This window comes from Schistocerca piceifrons, chromosome 6, assembly GCF_021461385.2.
Source record: "Schistocerca piceifrons isolate TAMUIC-IGC-003096 chromosome 6, iqSchPice1.1, whole genome shotgun sequence".
Lineage (NCBI taxonomy): Eukaryota > Metazoa > Arthropoda > Insecta > Orthoptera > Acrididae > Schistocerca > Schistocerca piceifrons.
Genome location: NC_060143.1, coordinates 222,391,305 through 222,411,892, shown reverse-complemented (window position 1 = coordinate 222,411,892; position 20,588 = coordinate 222,391,305). Strand labels below are relative to the sequence as shown.

General features: G+C 45.2%; 1 pseudogene; it reads right to left on the bottom strand.

The window, feature by feature from the left end:
* Positions 1-242: 242 nt before the first annotated feature.
* LOC124803934 lies at positions 243-360 on the bottom strand (annotated as a pseudogene).
* Positions 361-20,588: the final 20,228 nt, after the last annotated feature.

Below are 20,588 nucleotides of genomic sequence, written 5' to 3'. Positions count from 1 at the left end.
TTTTAAAATACACCTTAATACGTTTCGGCCACAGCCATAAAGCACTCCATCTTCAGGCCACTTGTGGCCTACCGGGACCATCCGACCGCCGTGTCATCCTCAGAGGAGGATGCGGATAGGAGGGGCATGGGGTCAGCACACCGCTCTCCTGGTCGTTATGATGGTATTCTTGACCGAAGCCGCTACTGTTCGGTCGAGTAGCTCCTCAATTGGCATCACGAGGCTGAGTGCACCCCAAAAAATGGCAACAGCGCATGGCGGCCTGGATGGTCACCCATCCAAGGACCGACCACGCCCTACAGCGCTTAATTTCGGTGATCTCACGGGAACCGGTGTATCCACTGCGGCAAGGCCGTTGCCGGCCACAGCCACAGCGAGAAAAAAACAAAACATAAAAATTCGTTACACTGTACCTCGTCAGTTACGCGTGGAACTGTACCATAGTACAGTGACATTAACTAGTGATAGTGAACAACGACCCGTTACAATGCATTTTCTGTCGTTTATAGACATCTGTGTTCTTTGTAGTTGGCTCGAATAGTGCAGTGTCTAACGGCACAATCGATTTCCTCGCTTCCAGAGATTCCTTTCAAATAATGTGTCGTGCTGGTGGTACGAGAGGCTGGAGGAAGCGGGTCAAGTGATGGACGCGAGCGCTACGACGGCGAAGCTGGGGGCACATGTGGACGGCGGTGGAGATTCAGCTGCAGCGATCGGAACTAACATCTCTCGGAAGCCGGTGCCATGTACTTGGTTGGTGCCTGTGGCTCGTCGATGGTAGTCGGCTTGGGGACAGAGAGCTGCGACGGCAGCCAGGTCTGTGTGCTCAGTCTGTGCAGCGAAAGAAGTCTGGGACTGTGCAGCACATGAGCTGGAAGAGGGTGGCGTAGTCACCTGCTGGAGTGATGGCAGCGGCAGCGACCCTCAGGCGGAGGCTCGTACGAAGGAGCCTCAAGAATTGAAGAGTATGGGACAGTTGCCGGACGAGATGACGGGCAGTGCGGACGAGCTGCTGTGTGAACAACAACAACCTGTCTCTCATTGGCTGGACGCACACCATTTAAGAGGAGGTGAACGAACGGCTTCTGCTAGTCATAAGGGGCACCACTTGAGTGCTAGTGCGACTGATGGGGGTAACTCAGTGGCTTTGTGACTGAAGTGGTGTACCGGGTTACACGCAACGGTGCTTCGAGTGTAGCCACTTATGAAACAGTTTCTTGGTTGGAAACGTGCGAGTGCTGAGTAACAGACTGTATGTATTTATGGCATGCGGGGAATGTGGCAGGATGTGTTGTGGTACACAGGAGGCATAATTGTGTCAGTACAGGCCGTGGGTGTGATTAAGTGATTTAAAGAGAAGTTGTTATTTTTGTTACTAGCATGAATCAGTTCTTCATTCTGTGGTTTTAGGAGTTGAGATGTGTATTGAATTTTTGTGATTGAGCCAGTGGTTCACTCTTGTGCATTAAGGTTTTATTTTGTTATTACCTCATGTGAGTGAATCGTCACATGTAGTTATTCAGACACAAAAGTGGGTTTCTTGGTAGTGTTGGTCTCTGGTGTCTTAGTTGTTTGGTGTTGGTAATACTAAGAGAACGAGGTGCAGTTAGAGGCTCTGTTATTGATCCTAAATAAGATAAGTATTATTGGGCATTTTTACATCCTTGTTATCATTTTATGATTGTGGTACAGTGCCAAACATTCTAAAGTGTATATTTTTGCCTGCTGGTATGCTGATGGAAAGATTGAACTTTTTCTAAGTTTACCATTATTTTGTTCTTGTCAGAAGGATATTTTGTGATTGATTGCTTTAGCTGCCATTCAGTACTTTTAGGTTACAGAGAATTGTAGGTATGTTATTGTAAGCGTTTCTTTTCTGTTAACTCAAAGTTCTGGTGCTAAATAAAATAACTGTTAAATGGGGACTGATGTCTACCCAACATTCAACCCAGACCCCAGTCAACCTAAATCCCACACTACATTTGGTAACAGAGAGTGGTTGTGCGTTGTGCCGTGGGGGAGGGGCAGGCACAGTCTGATAGCTTCACTGTGTAAATAAGAGATTTTGTCTTGTTTCCCTCTGTCCTGTTGCAGTTACGGTGGTGAGAGATGTGGTGGGAATGACTTGGCTTAGGTATTGTGAACTCATGTATGAAGTGACTGCGAGTGAGGAGGTTCCAGCCAGTGCAGTGTTGGAGATGTCCTAGCAGCTCTGGTAGGTTTGGGTGAGATGGTGCAGTTGAGTGAAGGATAGCACAAGGACGTAAGTAGCGCTATCAGTGTTATTAATTGATCTCCTCTTCGAATCTGAGCTAGTGGTACCATTCTTGCATTGTGAACAACCTTCATAGGGCAAGATGCATAGGCTACAAGCAATATGTGCACACTACAATAATAGGATTAGCGATTTACTAGGAACTGAATTGAGAGTAGAATGAGTTGTATGAGACGTTGGCCAACACGGAATCTGTGGTGTCACCGCCAGACACCACACTTGCTAGGTGGTAGCTTTAAATCAGCCGCGGTCCATTAGTACATGTCGGACCCGCGTGTCGCTACTGTCAGTAATCGCAGACCGAGCGCCACCACATGGCAGGTCTAGAGAGACGTACTAGCACTCGCCCCAGTTGTACGGACGACGTAGCTAGCGATGCACACTGACGGAGCCTCGCTCATTTGCAGAGCAGATAGTTAGAATAGCCTTCAGCTAAGTCAATGGATACGACCTAGCAAGGCGCCATTAGTAACATTGCATGTATCTACAGAGTCTCCCTTGTATCATCAAGAACGATGTATACAAATGATGGATTAAAGTTAAGTATTCCAGAAGCTACGTACTTTTCTTTATAGCATTCATTACGTATCCTGTTTCAGACCTATCTCTAGCCTGCGTGAGTTAACGCGTGCCTTTCGGCTACTTCAGAATGGCGTGGCTGTCTTGTTACGCCACAACAGTTGGCGACGAGAGTAAAAGCGGTCTTCTTCTTTATACTAGCTTTGCTTACATTTGCTTGTGTCATGGCTTCGCCACAATCTCCAGATGTACTGTCCGAATTTTATCGCTTGCAGAATCAGCAGACGCAGTCGTTATTGGATGCCCTTGGACAGCTCGTTCAGGGTCAAAGTGCAATGCAAAACGATGCGGCAGCCGCCGCTCCACCGCTACCGCAACCACAACATGCTGTTGCAACCCCGTTCCGGCCATTTGACCCAGCTAAGGAAAGCTGGACGGAGTGGTCACACCAATTTGGATTCCATCTCGCCGCCTACAGAATTCAAGGTAACGAGCGGCAGCCTTTTTTATTGGCCTGTGTAGGTGTGTCCACCTACCGTCTGATAGTGAAATTGTTTCCCCGACGCGACGTAGCGACTCTGTCCTACGAAGAAATTTTGTCGGCGTTAGATGCCTATTTCAAAGAAACAGTAAATGTCGTTGCAAAAAGGTATACATTCTTTCGTACAAAATGTACGGCCGGTCAGACTAATAGGGAGTGGGTTGCAACTTTGCAAGGCCTTACAAGGGATTGTGCTTTTGAGTGTGAATGTGGACTCCCTTATTCAGATACTATGGTGCATGATGCAATTGCACAGAACGTTTCTGATGTTCGTATACGGGAACAGATTTTGAAACTAGTCAATCCCTCCCTTCAACAAGTGATAGACATATTAGATAGGCTAGACACACTTGACTTTGCACAGGAATCATTTGAAACTTCGCCAGCCGTGTGTCACATTAACCGGCCCGCTGGGCGCGATGCACGGAACGATAAACAGCCCTCGCGCTCGTCCGCGCAGCTGCCGCCTAACTCTCCACGTGTGCCGCGTAAGCGAGCAAATGCAGTGAAATCATGCCCGCGGTGTGCGACAAGACATTCGCGTGAACATTGCCCGTCACGCCAAGCTATATGCTTTTACTGTCATAAGAAAGGACATGTTCAAAGTGTTTGCCAGAGAAAGCTCAGATCAGACAATCACAACCATTCCAGGCCCTTTGCTTCGCGCCGGAATCGAACCATGGACAATCAGGGTCGTGAACCTTCGCCCATGGGCATTCATGTAGTTAATTCCACTCCGCCCAGTGCCACTTTCTCTAACAGTGACTGTGTTTGTCCCACAAATAGTGTGCGTCGACGTCGCCGGAAATCTCGTCCGGTCGCAAGTGCTTCTGTACCGGTATCAGTTCAAATTGCATGGGAAAGTCGCTCTTGTCGTCAGCAGGACAATAAACTTTTTGTAGACTTGGACTTTGAAGGCAAAGTGATACCATTCCAGCTCGATACCGGAGCTGCAGTTTCATTGATCAATCACGACACGTACAAACAACTGGGCACACCTCCGTTGCGTTCCGCAAATGTTCAGCTAACTACATATTCAGGACAGAATATCCCTGTGTTAGGACAGTGCAGCCTTCTTGCTACATACAAGGGACAAACAAAACTTGTGTCATTTTACGTTCTTCGTTCTTCTACTGCAGTGAACTTGTTTGGTTTAGATTTATTTCAGTTGTTTCACTTGTCAATAGTCAATCAGGTCCTATCAGTGAACCAGACTGTGCCTTCCGCCAGTGTTTCTCGTCTATGTGAAGAATTTGCAGACATTTTTGCACCGGGTCTTGGTTGCGCTAAGAACTATGAAGAACATTTGGAACTGAAAGTAAACATGCAACCGAAATTTTTCAGAGCGCGCAATGTTCCCCACGCATTGCGTGATGAGGTCGCAAGAACATTACACGATTTAGAATCACAAGGTGTAATTGAACGTGTGCAAGCTTCTCTCTGGGCCTCACCATTAGTAATTTTGCCAAAACCTTCCGGAAAACTGAGACTTTGTGTGGACTTCAAGGCCACTGTGAATCCACAACTAGTGATTGCAACTTTTCCTTTACCCCGCCCGGAAGATCTTTTTGATAAACTGTGCCCGGGTAAATACTTTTCGAAATTGGACCTAGCAGATGCGTACTTGCAAATACCAGTGGACGCCGAATCCCAGCGCGTCTTGGTGGTTAACACGCATCTTTGTACCGATTCAAAAGACTGCCATTCGGGTGTGCATCTGCCCCTGCATTGTTTCAGCAATATTTACAAACTGTTTGTGCGTCGGTCCCTACTGCTGCGAACTATCTGGACGATATTGTGATCTCCGGAAAGACAGCAGCAGAACATTTAGCAAATCTAAGAACATTATTTCAGGTATTGCGACAAAATGGTCTTCGCTTGAGGAAGGACAAATGTGTGTTTTTTGCTCGTGACTTACCATATCTGGGACATGTCATAAATGCACAAGGCATACATTCCAGTCCAGAGCACCTCCGTGCCATACAAGACATGCCTTCGCCGCAGAATTTGAAGCAGCTACAGAGTGTGTTGGGAAAAATTAACTATTATCATAACTTTATCCCGCATGCCTCTTCCATTTCAGCTCCGCTTCATCGCTTACGCCGTAAAGGTGTTCCGTTCGTCTGGACGACGAAATGCGAACGCGCCTTTCGCCAGTTGAAATCGGCGTTGCTTTCTAATACTTGCCTTACGCCATTCGATCCCCAGAAACCCCTTTTGTTGATGGTCGATGCATCGGATTTCGGGATCGGTGCTGTGCTTGCGCACAAAGATGGATCGCATGATCGCCCTATTGCCTTTGCGTCAAAATTGCTCTCGTCTGCGTAAAGAAATTATTCACAGATAGAGAAAGAAGCTTTGGCTCTCGTGTTTGGTGTTACTAAGTTCCATGATTTCTTGCTGGTCGTCACTTTACCATCATCACGGACCACAAACCTTTGACATCGCTTTTTCATCCGAACAAGCCTGTACCTCCACGTACAGCGCAGAAATTCATTCGCTGGTCTCTTTTCCTCTCGCAGTACCGCTACGATATCTTGTATCGGTCCACTGCTAAGCACGGCAACGCTGATGCGTTGTCCCGTTTGCCTGTTGCTGAGGATAAAGCATTCGATTCTTCCGAACTTGCTTGCATGTTCCTTGATGCGGAAACCGATGACGTGGTCGAATCGTTTCCGATTGATTTTCGTCGTGTAGCTGCAGCCACAGCTGCTGACCCTGTCCTTGCTCCCGTTCTGCGTTTTGTTGCTACGCAATGGCCCTTGTCAAAGTCGCGGATCGAGGATCCGCTGGTTCGCCGATTTTTTGCTCACAAGGAGAGACTTTTTGTTCGACGTGGTGTTTTGTTGTTGCGTTCTGATCATGATCAGTCCAGAGTCGTGGTCCCACGTTCGTTACAGTCCTCTGTCTTACGGCTTCTTCACCAAGGGCATTGGGGTATAGTGCGAACGAAACAACTTGCTCGTCAGCACTGTTCTTGGTTCGGAATCGATGCTGCGATTACGACTATGTGCTCTTCTTGCATGGCGTGTGCCGCACAACAATCCGCACCACCGCGGAAATTCTTTGCATGGCCGGAAGCCACTACTCCTTGGAAACGCTTGCACATCGATTTTGCTGGTCCGTTCTGGAATGCTCGATGGTTGGTTGTGGTGGATTCCTTCAGTAATTTTCCTTTTGTTGTCCGGATGTCTTCCACGACGTCTTCTGCCACCATCCAAGCGTTATCTGCTATCTTTTGCATTGAAGGTCTTCCACAGACTATTGTTTCCGACAATGGCCCACAATTCATGTCCGCAGAATTTCAGTCATTCTGCAAGGCCAATGGTATTCAACATCTGACATCCGCGCCGTTTCCGCCTCAGTCAAACGGTGCTGCTGAACGTTTGGTCCGGACTTTCAAGTCACAGATGTTGAAGTTGACAGAGTCGCATTCTCGGGAGGACGCGTTGTTGCTCTTTTTGTCTTCGTATCGCTCTCAGCCCCGAGATGGTCGCTCGCCGGCTGAATTGCTCCACGGTCGTCCTCATCGAACCTTGATGTCTTTGCTGCATCCGCCGCATCAGGTTACTGTGCAGCGGCAGACTCCTGCTTTTGCTCCAGGCGACGTTGTCTATTATCGCAACTATCGCGGTTCACAGCGTTGGCTCGCAGGGCGCATTCTTCGCTGCCTCGGCCGCGCTATGTATTTGGTTTTGGGGTCCTCTGGTGATGTGCGTCGGCATCTCAATCAGCTGCGCCTCTGTCGTCGCCTGGGTTCTGCCGCTCCCCGTCTGCTTTCAGCGACGGTGCCGTCCGGTCAGCGCCCTGGGGACCCATCTACTGGCTCGCCTCATCCCCAGGTGTTACCGACGCTGCTTTCAATTTTGCCCCATGGCGACGCGCCGCCGCCGCCGCCTGTTCTCCCGCCGGCGCCGCCCGCAGTGGACGCGTCGCTGCAACCGCCTGGCGCCTCTCTGGGTCACGCGCCGCCGATCGCTTCCCGTGACCAGATGTCCTCCGCCATGGAACTTTTGCCCGCTCCGGACCAGATGTCGTCTTCGCCCGTCGGGTGCCCCGACGCAATGGAGGTCGACCCTTCGGCCCCTCCTCTAAGGGCGCATACACCGCATGTTGACGTGCACCCTGGACTAGGTTTTCAGGCGTTTCCTAGCTCCCCTCGGACCGAATGGCCGGGCGCGGGTGGCACAGCCTCGCCTGTTGTTAGGCTCCCCACCTCATCACATACGTCAACATGGGGTCCTCCCCATGGCGGGCGGAAGCCTTATAACACGGCCGTTCGCCGATTTGCGGGGGAGGAATGTGGTGTCACCGCCATACACCACACTTGCTAGGTGGTAGCTTTAAATCGGCCGCGGTCCATTAGTACACGTCGGACCTGCGTGTCGCCACTGTCAGTAATCGCAGACCGAGCGCCACCACACAGCAGGTCTAGAGAGACGTACTAGCACTCGCCCCAGTTGTACGGACGACGTAGCTAGCGATGCACACTGACGAAGCCTCGCTCATTTGCAGAGCAGATAGTTAGAATAGCCTTCAGCTAAGTCAATGGCTACGACCTAGCAAGGCGCCATTAGTAACATTGCATGTATCTACAGAGTCTCCCTTGTATCGTCAAGAACGATGTATACAAATGATGGATTAAAGTTAAGTATTCCAGAAGCTACGTACTTTTCTTTATAGCATTCATTACGTATCCTGTTTCAGACCTATCTCTAGCCTTTGTGAGTTAACGCGTGCCTTTCGGCTACTTCAGAGTGGCGTGGCTGTCTTGTTACGCCACAACAGAATCCGTGTTAGTCAATTCAGAGCAGGGATTCCATACCAACTTGAACAGAATTGTAGAAGATGAGGTTGCGCAAGATAGGACAAGTTGGTTTTTGTTATGTTATAGTGGTTTCATTGTCATATATGTGTGTCTTGTGTGATTGTCTAGCATTGTGGGTTTTGGTGAGAATTTATTGAGTTTTCCGTGGGTCGTAGCTGCAGGTACCTGTTTTGTAGGGATGGTGCGGGGTGTTGTCCAGTCATGTGCCTATGCCTATGACTTAGAATTAAACTAAATGCCCTGTTGGCGCGCTCATCAGGTATTGTAATGTTACTATAAGGAACCTTATACATACGGCAGCCACAGCTAAAAACTTGTACATAATGTGAAGGACAATCAAACCATTTAAAATCAAAGATGGTAAAATAGCCTATATTAAACTGAGTGAATGTCCAAATTCGCAACAGCTGTTTATTGTGTTTGCACTGTTTGACGATCGGTTTCGTACCCTAGAAGTAGATCTTCAGGTCATATCTGCATATAGAATGAAACTACATAAGTAAAAGCGCAAAAGGCAACATAAACTACCTGTAATGAAGTGTAATGATTTTCAGGGCACGTAAGTAGGTCAAACAGGTAGAGGTTTTAGTGGGCGGTTGAAAGGACACACCAATTTCATTAAACCAAGGTCAATCTTATCGTCACATCTGAGGGAAACGGGACACGCAGTAACGAGCGTAGAAGACGACCTTGACATTTCATGCATTAAAAATAAAGGATACAAGTTTTAGGGCTATCAAGGAGCCTCCTTTACAGATACTGAACAGCTGAACGGACCTAAAACGACGCTATCTATTGCTGAATCTTGAATGCTTGTATTCTCCTTGCTATTGATACGTTCCACATGTGTTTCCATTCTTCCTCGGTAATTGATTGTTCCTGACGCCTAGATCCAGTTCTCCTATATTCATTTTATATTCTCAACCATCTCTCATCCCCCCCCCCCTACCCACCCCCCAACCCGCCCACAGAGGTTTTTGGTCGGTTTTAGATAGATTAGTTTACAGATATTGAACAGCCTGACGGTCCTAAAACACTAGGGTCTATTAGTGAATCTCGACTATTTATAGCCGAGACGGTTCTGGCCCACGAATTTATCTTTGTCAGCTTTGGCCTTCCCCCACTAGATCCATCATATGGTCTCTACATCTTCCACGTTAATTTGGACTGTTTGAAAATGGAAGGGGTCGATCCTTATGTTAACTTGATATAGCACTTCCTAGCACCATTTTAGTTATTTTGTTTATATATTTTTTGCCTCTTATATTTTTATACATTTTTAGATAATTTTATATTTTTATTATTTTAATATACAAAAAAGAAGGAGGAATTTGAGGATGACATGCAAAAGCAGCTAAATGGAGGAAATCAGATTATAATAGGGGACCTCAATGCACATGTTGGCACAGACAGGAAAGGATTCGAGGAGATAATGGGACCAGAGGGCTGGGGGAACCGAAATAGAGAAGGAAAATTGTTGCTGGAATTCTGCAAGAGGAATGGGCTGGCGATCGCAAATTCGTGGTACAAGAAGAGGAGTAGTCACAAAATAACTTGGTACAGTGGGGACTGGTCCCAAACTTCAGTAGTAGACTATGTACTAGTGGATAGGCAGATGATGAGCAGCCTCACAGATGTTAAGGTCATACCATCTGAGGCCTTAGACAGCGACCATCGGCTGTTGCTAGCCACCCTAAGAGAGAAAAAAGATAGGAGGGCAACAGATATACAGGAGAAAAGGTTGAAGACATGGATGCTGAAAGAGGATGAACGGAGGACCCAGTACCAGACACTGATCAGGAAGAAGCTGCCAAAGGAAGATCAGAGAACAGTGGAAGAAGAATGGGGCGATTTTAAGAGGGCTCTAGTTGAGGCAGCTGAGACTGTGTGCGGAAGAACTAGCACAAAGAGGAGAAGTAGGGAAACCCCATGGTGGAACAACATATGTAAAGAGGCAGTACTTCGAAAGAACAAAGCCTTCAGAGAATGGTTCCAGACCCGAACAGAGGAAGCTAGGGTAAAATATAAGGAAAGCAAGAAAGCGGCACAGACCATAGTAAGGGCGGAGAAGAAGAAGTGGATGGAAAAATGGACAAGAATGTTAGAAGAGGACAGTGAAGGGAACAAAAAAGTACTTTACACCATGGTAAGAAATAAGAGGAATGACAGAAGTGAGTGCCTGAGGATCATGGATAATAATGGAAGAGTTGTGGAGGAAATGCATGAGCTCAAAAAGATTTGGAAGGAGTACTTTGAAGATCTGTTGAATGCTGCCAAGCAGGTAACTAACAGCGATGGAGAGCCTAAGGCAGCAGACGATTATAATAGTGGGGAAATTGATGATCTAACTTGGAATGAAGTGGAAGAAGCCATAAAGAGGATGAAAGGGGGCAAGGCACCAGGTTGGGACGAAGTAACAGTGGATATGATACGAGCAGCAGGAGAAGTAGGAACCCAGTGGCTATACAGAGTGCTGAGGGTGGTGTGGAAGGAGAACAGAATTCCTGAGGATTGGAAGAAAGGAATTATAGTCCCGATCTTCAAGAAAGGGGATAAAAGGAGATGTGAGAACTACAGAGGAATCACCCTGCTATGCCACTGTGGAAAAATCTATGAAAAGATGCTGGAGAAGAGAATAAGAAGCAGTATTGAAAGTAGACTGCAAGAGGAGCAGTACGGTTTCAGACCGGGAAGATCAACAACGGACCTCATATTTGCGGTAAGGCAACTGCAGGAAAGGCACTATGAGTACGGGAAGGACTTAATCATGGCCTTTTTGGATATTGAGAAGGCGTATGACAGTATCTGTAGGGACAAGCTCTGGGATGTGCTGAACGCAAAAGGGATGGATGAAGAGATTACACGAAAAGTCAGAAAAATGTATGAGGGAAGTGAGAGTTGTGTGAAAGTGGGGAGGGAACGTACTGCATGGTTCAAGCTGGAAAATGGGCTGCGACAGGGAAGTGCACTTTCGCCTTTATTGTTTATTATTGTTATGGATGAAATCCTACAGCAAGTATCAGATGCAATTGGAGATCATAAAATGAAAGCAGTGCTTTTTGCCGATGACCTGATGTTATGGGGAAATTGCGTGAAGGAGGTGCAAGAGCAGTTAGATTGAATGGGAGGCAACGGCAGCACAATATGGAATGCATTTCTCTGCAAAGAAAAGTGAAATAATCGTCACAACAAGGAAGAAGAATAGGCCAAATGTGGATATAACTTGTGGAGGGGAAAAACTACAAGTGGTAGAGAACTTCAAGTACCTGGGAAGCGTGATTGAAAGTAAGGGGGGAAACGCAATGGAAATAAATGAAAGATGCAGAAAAGCAGGGCAGTTCTACAAATGCATTAGGGGCCTTATTTGGAGCAAGGAGGTGCCACAGAAATCCAAGGGAATTATATACCGAACCTACTTTGTCCCCATATTGACATACGGAAGTGAGACATGGGTAATGCACAAAAGCGACAAAAGTAGAATACAGGCTAGTGAAATGAAGTTCCAGAGGAGCAGGTTGGGTGTAACAAGACGAGACAGATTGCGAAATTTGTATGTGAGGGAAAGACTAAAGGAGGAACCAGTACAGGACAGGATAGAAAAATCAAGACTGCAGTGGTATGGACACATGAAGAGAATGGATGAGGGAAGAATTCCAAAGAGGATGTTTGATCTGCAACTGGAGGGGAAGAGGCCCAGAGGAAGACCAAGAGATAGATGGGTGAAGGGAGTGAAGGAATGTGTGATGAGAAGAGGAGAGAACTGGACGAAGGTGGAAGAGGGGGAATGGTGGAAAGACAGAACACGGTGGAGAGGCTTGTGTTCCCGACAGACCCAGCCAGTGGCTGGAAACTGTCCAAGATGATGATGATGAATATACTTTGCCCTTAAGAACTAAGACTTCAGTCGGTTTCTGTTATCATGTTGTGGATGAAATCAGGAAGTTCAGTTTCCTCAGCTGTAAGATATTTTAAGTGTATCTTATTTCTCGTAAGTGTAATTGTTAATATTTTCTGTCTCTTGTAGGCCCTACTGGGTTGTTACTTAACACTGAGATCCATTTTGTTATTGCAATTCCCAAGGCTCAGTCTGCGTGTATTTTTAATCTGGTTTCTGCTGCTAGATGTCGCGGTCTTCATCCCGCGATGGAGTGGCGCGTGCTTGACTTCACTGTATTCAGTGTGTGGCTAGCGCTGTAACGTGCAATTCTATTTGAAGCCCGCCAATATATTTTAGTGTGTTGAAGACTCCCAAGGGTTATGTGTCTTTTTAATTCTTTGTTTCCCCCGCGGATTTTGACGATGGTAAGTTTCTTCTCTTTTATACTCTACCGACACGGCGAGCTGTGGTTTAATTTACATTAAGTTTCTTACTGCAGTGTTTTGTGATCGTAAGTTTCATCTTATCATACGTGGATTGTCATGTGCTGCCCGGGCTTGTCTTTCGACAGTGTTTTAGAAATGTAGTACTGATCATGTATGCTTCGGATCGGACAACCATCTGCCGTCTCATCCAAGGTTTTACCGAGGAGTGACATGTTTTATAGGCACTTGCACCTTTGTGAATACATCGCTTTAGTGACTACTTTGTTTGGTAGATTATGTTGACTACTGCGCTTTTACTTACGTAGTTTCATTCTGTGTGTAGATATGTCCTGAAGATGTACGTCAAGGGTATGAAACCGGTCGTCAAACAGTGGAAACACAAGAAAAGCTATTACGGATTTGGACTTCCATTTAGTTTAATCTAGACTATTTTACCATATATGATTTTAAATTGTTTGATTGTACTTCACGTTATGTCTTGTAACGACTCAGTGACGAGGGGTCATCATTTCTACATCTACATGGATACTCTGCAATTCACATTTAAGTGCCTGGCAGAGGGTTAATCGAACCACCTTCACAATTCTCTATTATTCCAATATCGTATAGCGCGCGGAAAGAATGAACACCTATATCTTTTCGTACGAGCTCTTATATCCCTTATTTTATCGCGGTGATCGTTCCTCTCTATGTAGGTCGGTGCCAACAAAATATTTTCTTTTAACGATTTCCAGCCCAAATCCTATATCATTTCTGTGACACTCTCTCCCATATTTCGCGATGATACAAAACGGGCTGCCTTTCTTTAAACTTTTTCGATATACTCCGTCAGTCCTATCTGGTAAGGATCCCACACCGCGCAGCAGTATTCTAAAAGAGGACGGACAAGCGTAATGTAGGCAGTCTTCTTAATAGGTCTGTGACATTTTATAATAAAATGCAGTCTTTGGTTAGCCTTCCCCACAACATTTTCTATGTGTTCCTTCCAATTTAAGTTGTTCGTAATTGTAATAACCAGGTATTTAGTTGAATTTACGGCTTTTAGATTGGACTGATTTATCGCGTACCCGAAGTTTAAAGAGTTCCTTTTAGCACTCATGTGGATGATCTCACACTCTTCGATATCCAGGGTCAACTGCCACTTCTCGCACCATTCAAATATTTTTTCTAAATCGTTTTGCAGTTTTTTTGATCTTCTGATGACTTTATTAGTCAATAAACGACAGAGTCATCTGCAAAAAACCGAAGACGGCTGTTCAGATTGTCTCCCAAATCGTTAATATAGATAAGGAACAGCAAAGGGCCTATAACACTACCTTGGGGAACGCCAGAAATCACTTCTCTTTCACACGATGACTTTCTGTCAATTACTACGAACGGTGACCTCTCTGACAGGAAATCACAAATCCAGTCACATAACTAAGACGATATTCCGTAAGCACGCAATTTCAATACGAGCCGCTTGTGTGGTACAGTGTCAAAAGCCTTCCGGAAAACCAGAAATACGGAATCGATCTGAAATCCTTGTCAATAGCACTCAACACTTCAAGTGAATAAAGAGCTACTTGTGTTTCTAAACCCATGTTGACTGTGTATCAATAGACAGTTTTCTTCGATGTAATTTCGTCGTGTCAGGTGCGCTCGTTCCCGGTCGCCGTCTGTAGCTCTGAAGACACTCTGAACGATAAATGAATGTCATTACAGATACCGCTGTATCACTGATGCCTCCGGTCGTGTATCGGACCACTCACCCTCACTCTGTGCTAGACCTGATCTCAACGCGACTGCAGTGCGGGTCGCAGCAATGGTATAAATGCGGAGGTATACGTATGGGCAATGGCGAATTGTGCATCCTCAGAAGCTGATTTATCAGTCTACTTCTCCTCCCTTCCCCCCCCCCCCCCCCTCCCTCTCTAATGTCCCACCACTATTCTTCTTCCAGCTGCTCCCTCCATTCCAAGACTGTAGTAGATAGGAATGAATGGACTTGTAAGTCTGCGTAACATTCTCTACTGTCATTCTTCGATGTGATAATGTACAAAATTTCTTATCATCTTTTAACATATTTAGGAGTATTTATTTTGTGGCAATACTTTGTTGTTATTATTTTGGAAACCACACTATGTTGGTCATTTATGCAAGGTGTTTCCGCAAGAGCGTGCAAACACTTAACAGCACACAGAGGATGCTCCACTAAACAATTTGAGGCAGGGAATCTACATATACATCTTCATCTACATTTATACTTCGCAACCCACACAACGGTGTGTGACGGAGGGCACTTTACGTGCCACTGTCATTACCTCCGTCTCCTGTTCCAGTCGCGTATGGTTCGCGGGAAGAACGACTGCCGGAAAGCCTCCGTGAGCCCTCGAATCTCTCTGATTTTATGTTCGTGATCTCCTCTGGAGGTATAAGTAGGGGGAAGAAATATATTCGATACCTCATCCAGAAACGCGTCCTCTCGAAACCTGGACAGCAAGCTACACCGCGATGCAGAGCGCCTCTCTTGTAGAGTCTGCCACTTGAGTTTGCTAAACATCTCCGTAACGCTATCACGCTTACCAAATAACCCTGTGACGAAACGCGCCGCTCTTCTTTGGATCTTCTCTATCTCCTCTGTCAACCCGACCTAGTACGGATGCCACACTGATGACTAATACTCAAGTTCAGGTCGATCGAGTGTTTTGTAAGCCACCTCCTTTGTTGATGGACTACATTTTCTAAGCACTCTCCCAATGAATCTCAACGTGGCACCCGCCTTACCGACAATTAATTTTAAATGATCATTCCACTTCAAATCGTTCCGCACGTATACTCCCAGATATTTTACAGAAGTAACTGCTACCAGTGTTTGTTCTGCTATCATATAATCATACAATAAAGGATCCTTCTTTCTATGTATTCACAATACATGAGATTTGTCTATGTCAAGGATCAGTTGCCCTTCTCTGCACCAAGTGCCTATCCGCTGCAGATCTTCCTGCATTTCGCTGCAATTTTCTAATGCTGCAACTTTCTGTATACGACACCATCATCCGCGAAAAGCCGCATGGAACTTCCGACACTATCTACTAGGTCATTTATATATATTGTGAAATCTCGGGTCGGACAAGCCAGATTAAGGAGATAATAGGAATAAAATGACGTTACTGTGTACTTTTTTATTTACAGTAGTTACAGTTAACTGAAAATACCCTCATTGGCACAATGAACGTATCATTTGTACTGTATTTTACAAAATGTGCTGAAACTGACGGCCATCGACCTCATTGCAAGCATGACATCGGCGAACAAGTTTTTGACGCACACTGACAAATATCCCTGTTGTATTTCGAATCACATCATAGGCATCTACAATTCTGCCAACTAATTCCATTTCCATACCCATTAGGGTCTCATACACAAGTGACGTTATATATCCCCATAGGAAATAATAAAGGGGATTCAGGTCAGGTGATCTCGCAGGCGGCCGGCCGGTGTGGCCGTGCGGTTCTAGGCGCTACAGTCTGGAACCGCATGAGCGCTACGGTCGCAGGTTCGAATCCTGCCTCGGGCATGGATGTGTGTGATGTCCTTAGGTTAGTTAGGTTTAAGTAGTTCTAAGTTCTAGGGGACTGATGACCATAGCAGTTAAGTCCCATAGTGCTCAGAGCCATTTGAACCATTTGATCTCGCAGGCCATGGTATAGGACCTGCTCTTCCAATCCAGCTATCACGAAATACAGCACTGAGATGATTGTGGACATCCACAATGAAGTGAGGCGCTGCACCTTCATGTGGTATCTACACCATCTCACAAACAGCCAAGGGTACGTTCTCCAAGTCAGGTAGAGCTCTTTGCACGAACCTCAATTACAGATGGCCATTCAGACGGCCTGTTGCTTCATGGGTTCCTATTAAAAAGTCCTGTCCTCCTTGTTCATTTGCAGAATGTGCTTGGTAAATAAACAGCACAGTACGTGTAAACTTGCACGCATCTTAATTGTAAATAAGTTGGAAAACAGTAATGCTAGCTTCAAATGGTTCAAATGGCTATGAGCACTAGGAGACTTAACGTCTTAGGTCATCAGTCCCCTAGACTTAGAACTATTTAAACCTATCTAACCTAAGGACATCACATACATCCATGCCCGAGGCAGGATTCGAACCTGCGACCGTAGCAGCAGCGCGGTTCCGGACTTATGAGCCTAGAACCGCTCGGCCACAACGTCCGGCGCAATGCTAGCAAAGTGGTAGACAAGTTTTCTCCCATATCTCCTTAATCTTGTTGCTTCGACCCTAGTTCCCTGATTCAAATTGTTCAGTGGAGCATTCTCTATGTCCTGTTACATTTTTGCACCCTCTTTCGGAGACACCCTGTATAAACGATTCTTTGTCTTCGTTGATATCACTAATAACTTATTTTTTAAAATATTTTGTTCACAGTGTTACTTGATGTGCATGTGATAGACAGCTGGTTAACGTGAATAACACTAGGGTCAAGGAGAACCTTTATCACTTAAAATACAATGGGTTACCACGCGGAAAGGTGATTTGATTTTGACATTAGATGCTTTATAAGTCATACTGACGTGTGCTTTCTGAGACGCGTATGGCGTTCTCCTGGAACACTGGTAGCCTACGAATATTGTGATCGGTAATATATGTTGATCCTATGTATGCCAAATATTATATAGTCAGCAACGAAGAAATTAGTGAATGCAGAGAACAGTACTAAGAACCATTGTTGAAATGTGTAGTGCAGGTTTTGTAAGTACTTCTTATTGCAGAACGTTTAGTTTTCTACCCTCGTATTTTCTGTAAGAGTTATATAAGCAGTGTTTTTTGATATGTCATTAACAGAACTATTTTATTTTTTTTTGTTATTTGGGTAAAACAATAATAACGTTTGTTATTTATTTTGGACACACTGTCAAAGAACTGGTTCGCTGTTGACGCAATGTTTGAACGGTTGTATTGACAGACGCTGTGATTTTCTCTCATTTAACGGCTGTCATATTTTGATAGACTGTGGCAAAGCAAGGTGTGTGGATACATGGCGCAGCGTGTAACATGATGAATGAGAATAAGAGGAGGAGCAGTGATATTCGAAACGAGTCCATTGTGAAAATGTGAAAGTAATAACTTCTAACAAAAATCATTTGTTGTCTGAACAAACATGTTTTGGTTGAGCATGTTTCAATTGTTGCTTCTTATATATATTGAAATCAAAATACGAACAGTTTTCACGTTTCATAAACTGTTATATACTGTTCTGCCTTCACCTGTAAAGCGTGCGTCCTATAGCGTTTATTGCAGACCGTGCTTAAATAGGAACAAAGCGTATACGATAAATGTGTGTACACGAGGCAGCCCTAAAAAGGATTTTGTAAAGTCATTCACTTACACCATAAAAATAATTGAACACTGGGCCACCGAGGGCCTTTAGCCAACTGCCAGCGTCTGATGAAGTTACCTCTACTGAAGCAGCCTATACCTGCCCGGCTGTCATCACTGCAGGCTTCTACAAAGTCAACAGCCATTCGCATTGAGTTCCATTCATCGATATTGATAGTCTGATGGGGTGTATAAAATGAAAGTAGAGCGATGGCGGTAGTGTAGGTAGAGGTATATGCCAGTATGTTATGAGAGATGATTTTGACGCTGTGTAACGTGTATGAAACCTGTTCGCAAATTTCACACAAGGTATTACTACGTTTTGATCTGTCATTTCTGTTGTGTTGGTCAATTTCGATGAAATTTTTCTCAGTGTAAGGGAAAAACACAAGGTCGAGAAACCGCTGTTCTAATATTTTGTGGCAAATTCCTTTGTAAAACGAGAGGTGTAATTCGTGTTTTCATGTAAGTGGACATAATTCAACACTGTCACCTTTTCCCAACAAATAAATAAGAACACAGCAGCTACAGTCAAAGTCCCATCGATGGATCAACGTTTTTTAGTTTTCAAATTTTTGAAAGCTGATATGATTAGGGGTGGCAGGATGACCTTGAAGGTTCCAGCGATCCAATGTCTCAATAATTCGCAGAAACTAAACAGTCTTTGATCTAAAATTTCTTTATTTAATTCATTTACTGGTTTCGACCATTAAGATCATCCTCAGACTGAATTAAAACAAAAAGCACGTGCATGTTTATGTATAAGAGCATTATGACCCTTGATGCAGTTGACAAACAACTTACCTGCATGCTTGGTAAAAAAAATTAAAAAAAGTAAAAACAGCTGACAGGCTTTGCCACTATATGTAACTGACTCTAAGCATAGTTTAGAATGATGTGTAACAAAACCAGGGACAGAATTCTACAGAAGCCAAAACAAGATACTTTAAAAATGTTATTAAAACAGACTTGGAGTATAACACTGGGTCCACTGTAAGATACAAGGAGTGTTCCATATGGATTTACACTTTACTTTTTCCCATAATTCATGGTCACTGTTTGAATCTTTAGGAAATTCAATACTTCGAAATCCACAGTGTCAAGAGGGCACCGAGAATACCAAATTTCAGGCATAACCTCTGACAACGGACAGGGCAGTGACCGACGGCCTTCACTTAACAACCGAGAGCAGCAGTGTTGTCAGTGCTAACCGACAAGCAACATTGAGTGTAACAACAGAAGGAATCACTGTGGGCCTTAGAACGAACGTATCCGGTACGACAGTCCGGCGAAATATGCTGTTAATGGCTATGGAACCAGACGACCGACCAGAGTGCCATTGCTAACAGCACGACATTTCCTGCAGCGCTTCTTCGGGGCTCGTGACTGTATAGGTTGGACCCTATACTGGAAAATCGTGGGCTGGTCAGATGAGTCACGATTTCAGTTGGTAAAAGCCGATGGTAGGATTCGAGTGTGGCGCAGACCCTACGAGGCTTTGGACCCAAGTTGACAACAAGGCGCTGTGCAAGTTGATGGTGGCTTCATAATGTTGTGGGCTCGGTTTACATTGAATGGACTGGGTCCTTTGGTCCAACTGAACCGATCATTGACTGGAAATGGTTTTATTCGTCTACTTGGAGACATCTTGTAGCCATTCATAGGCTTTATGTTCCCAAACAAACATTCTGGACAATTCGATCCAATGATTTGGCCACCCATGGAACATTTGTGGTACATAACCGAGTGCTCAGTTCGTGATTAAAATACAACACCTGCAACACATTCCCAATTATGGACGGTTGTAGAGACCACATGGCTCAGTATTTCTGCTGCAGAGTTGCAACTACTTGCTGAGTTCATGCCACATCGAGTTGTTGTACTATGTCAGAAAAAACTTTTGTCATCTCACTGTACAATAAAAAAATCAGGGCTCGTACGGCAAGATTTTAGTTCCCATTTTCACCACGAGCTGCTAGAGCTTGGAACAGCAGAAAATGCTCTGAAGGTGATTCGATGTATTCCCTGCCAGGCACTTACGTGTGAATTGCAGAGCAGTCATGCATATTAACTGGAGAGATCATTCCGCAGACGTCCAGAACTATGAGTAGCTCTCCTGAGGGGTGCGACAAAGTCCGACAAGCGGATCGACGAGGGCCTAAAGAAGTTAATGGGACCAAGTCAGGAAAATGCGATGGATGTGGCGGTACCTGGAACCCAATTTCACCGATGGTAGCCGTGGTTTTTCAAGTCGTAATGGAAAGAGCGTTGTCGTGTTGCACAAAAACATTTTCGTGACTATGCACACTTTCAACACAGTCACCAATCATCTATAGATATACAATGTGTTTACACCCTCCATACCCAGGAACCACGTCGTCCAGCGCTAACCTAAATTGTGGGTAGAGCAAACCAAAGACTGCGATTCACTGGCAGAACACTTAGAAGGTGCAACAGGTCTACTAAAGAGACTGGTTACAACACGATTGTCTGCCCTATTCTGGAGTGTTGCTGTGCGGTGTGGTATCCGTGTCAGGTGGGACTGACGGATGACATCGAAAAAGTACAAAGAAGGGCAGCTCGTTTTGTATTATCGCGAAATCGGGATAGTGTGTCACAGACATGAAACGTGAATTCGGATGGCAATCATTAAAACAAATGGCGTTTTTCGTTACGACGGTATCTTGTCATGAAATTTCAGTCACCAGTTTTCTCCTCCGATT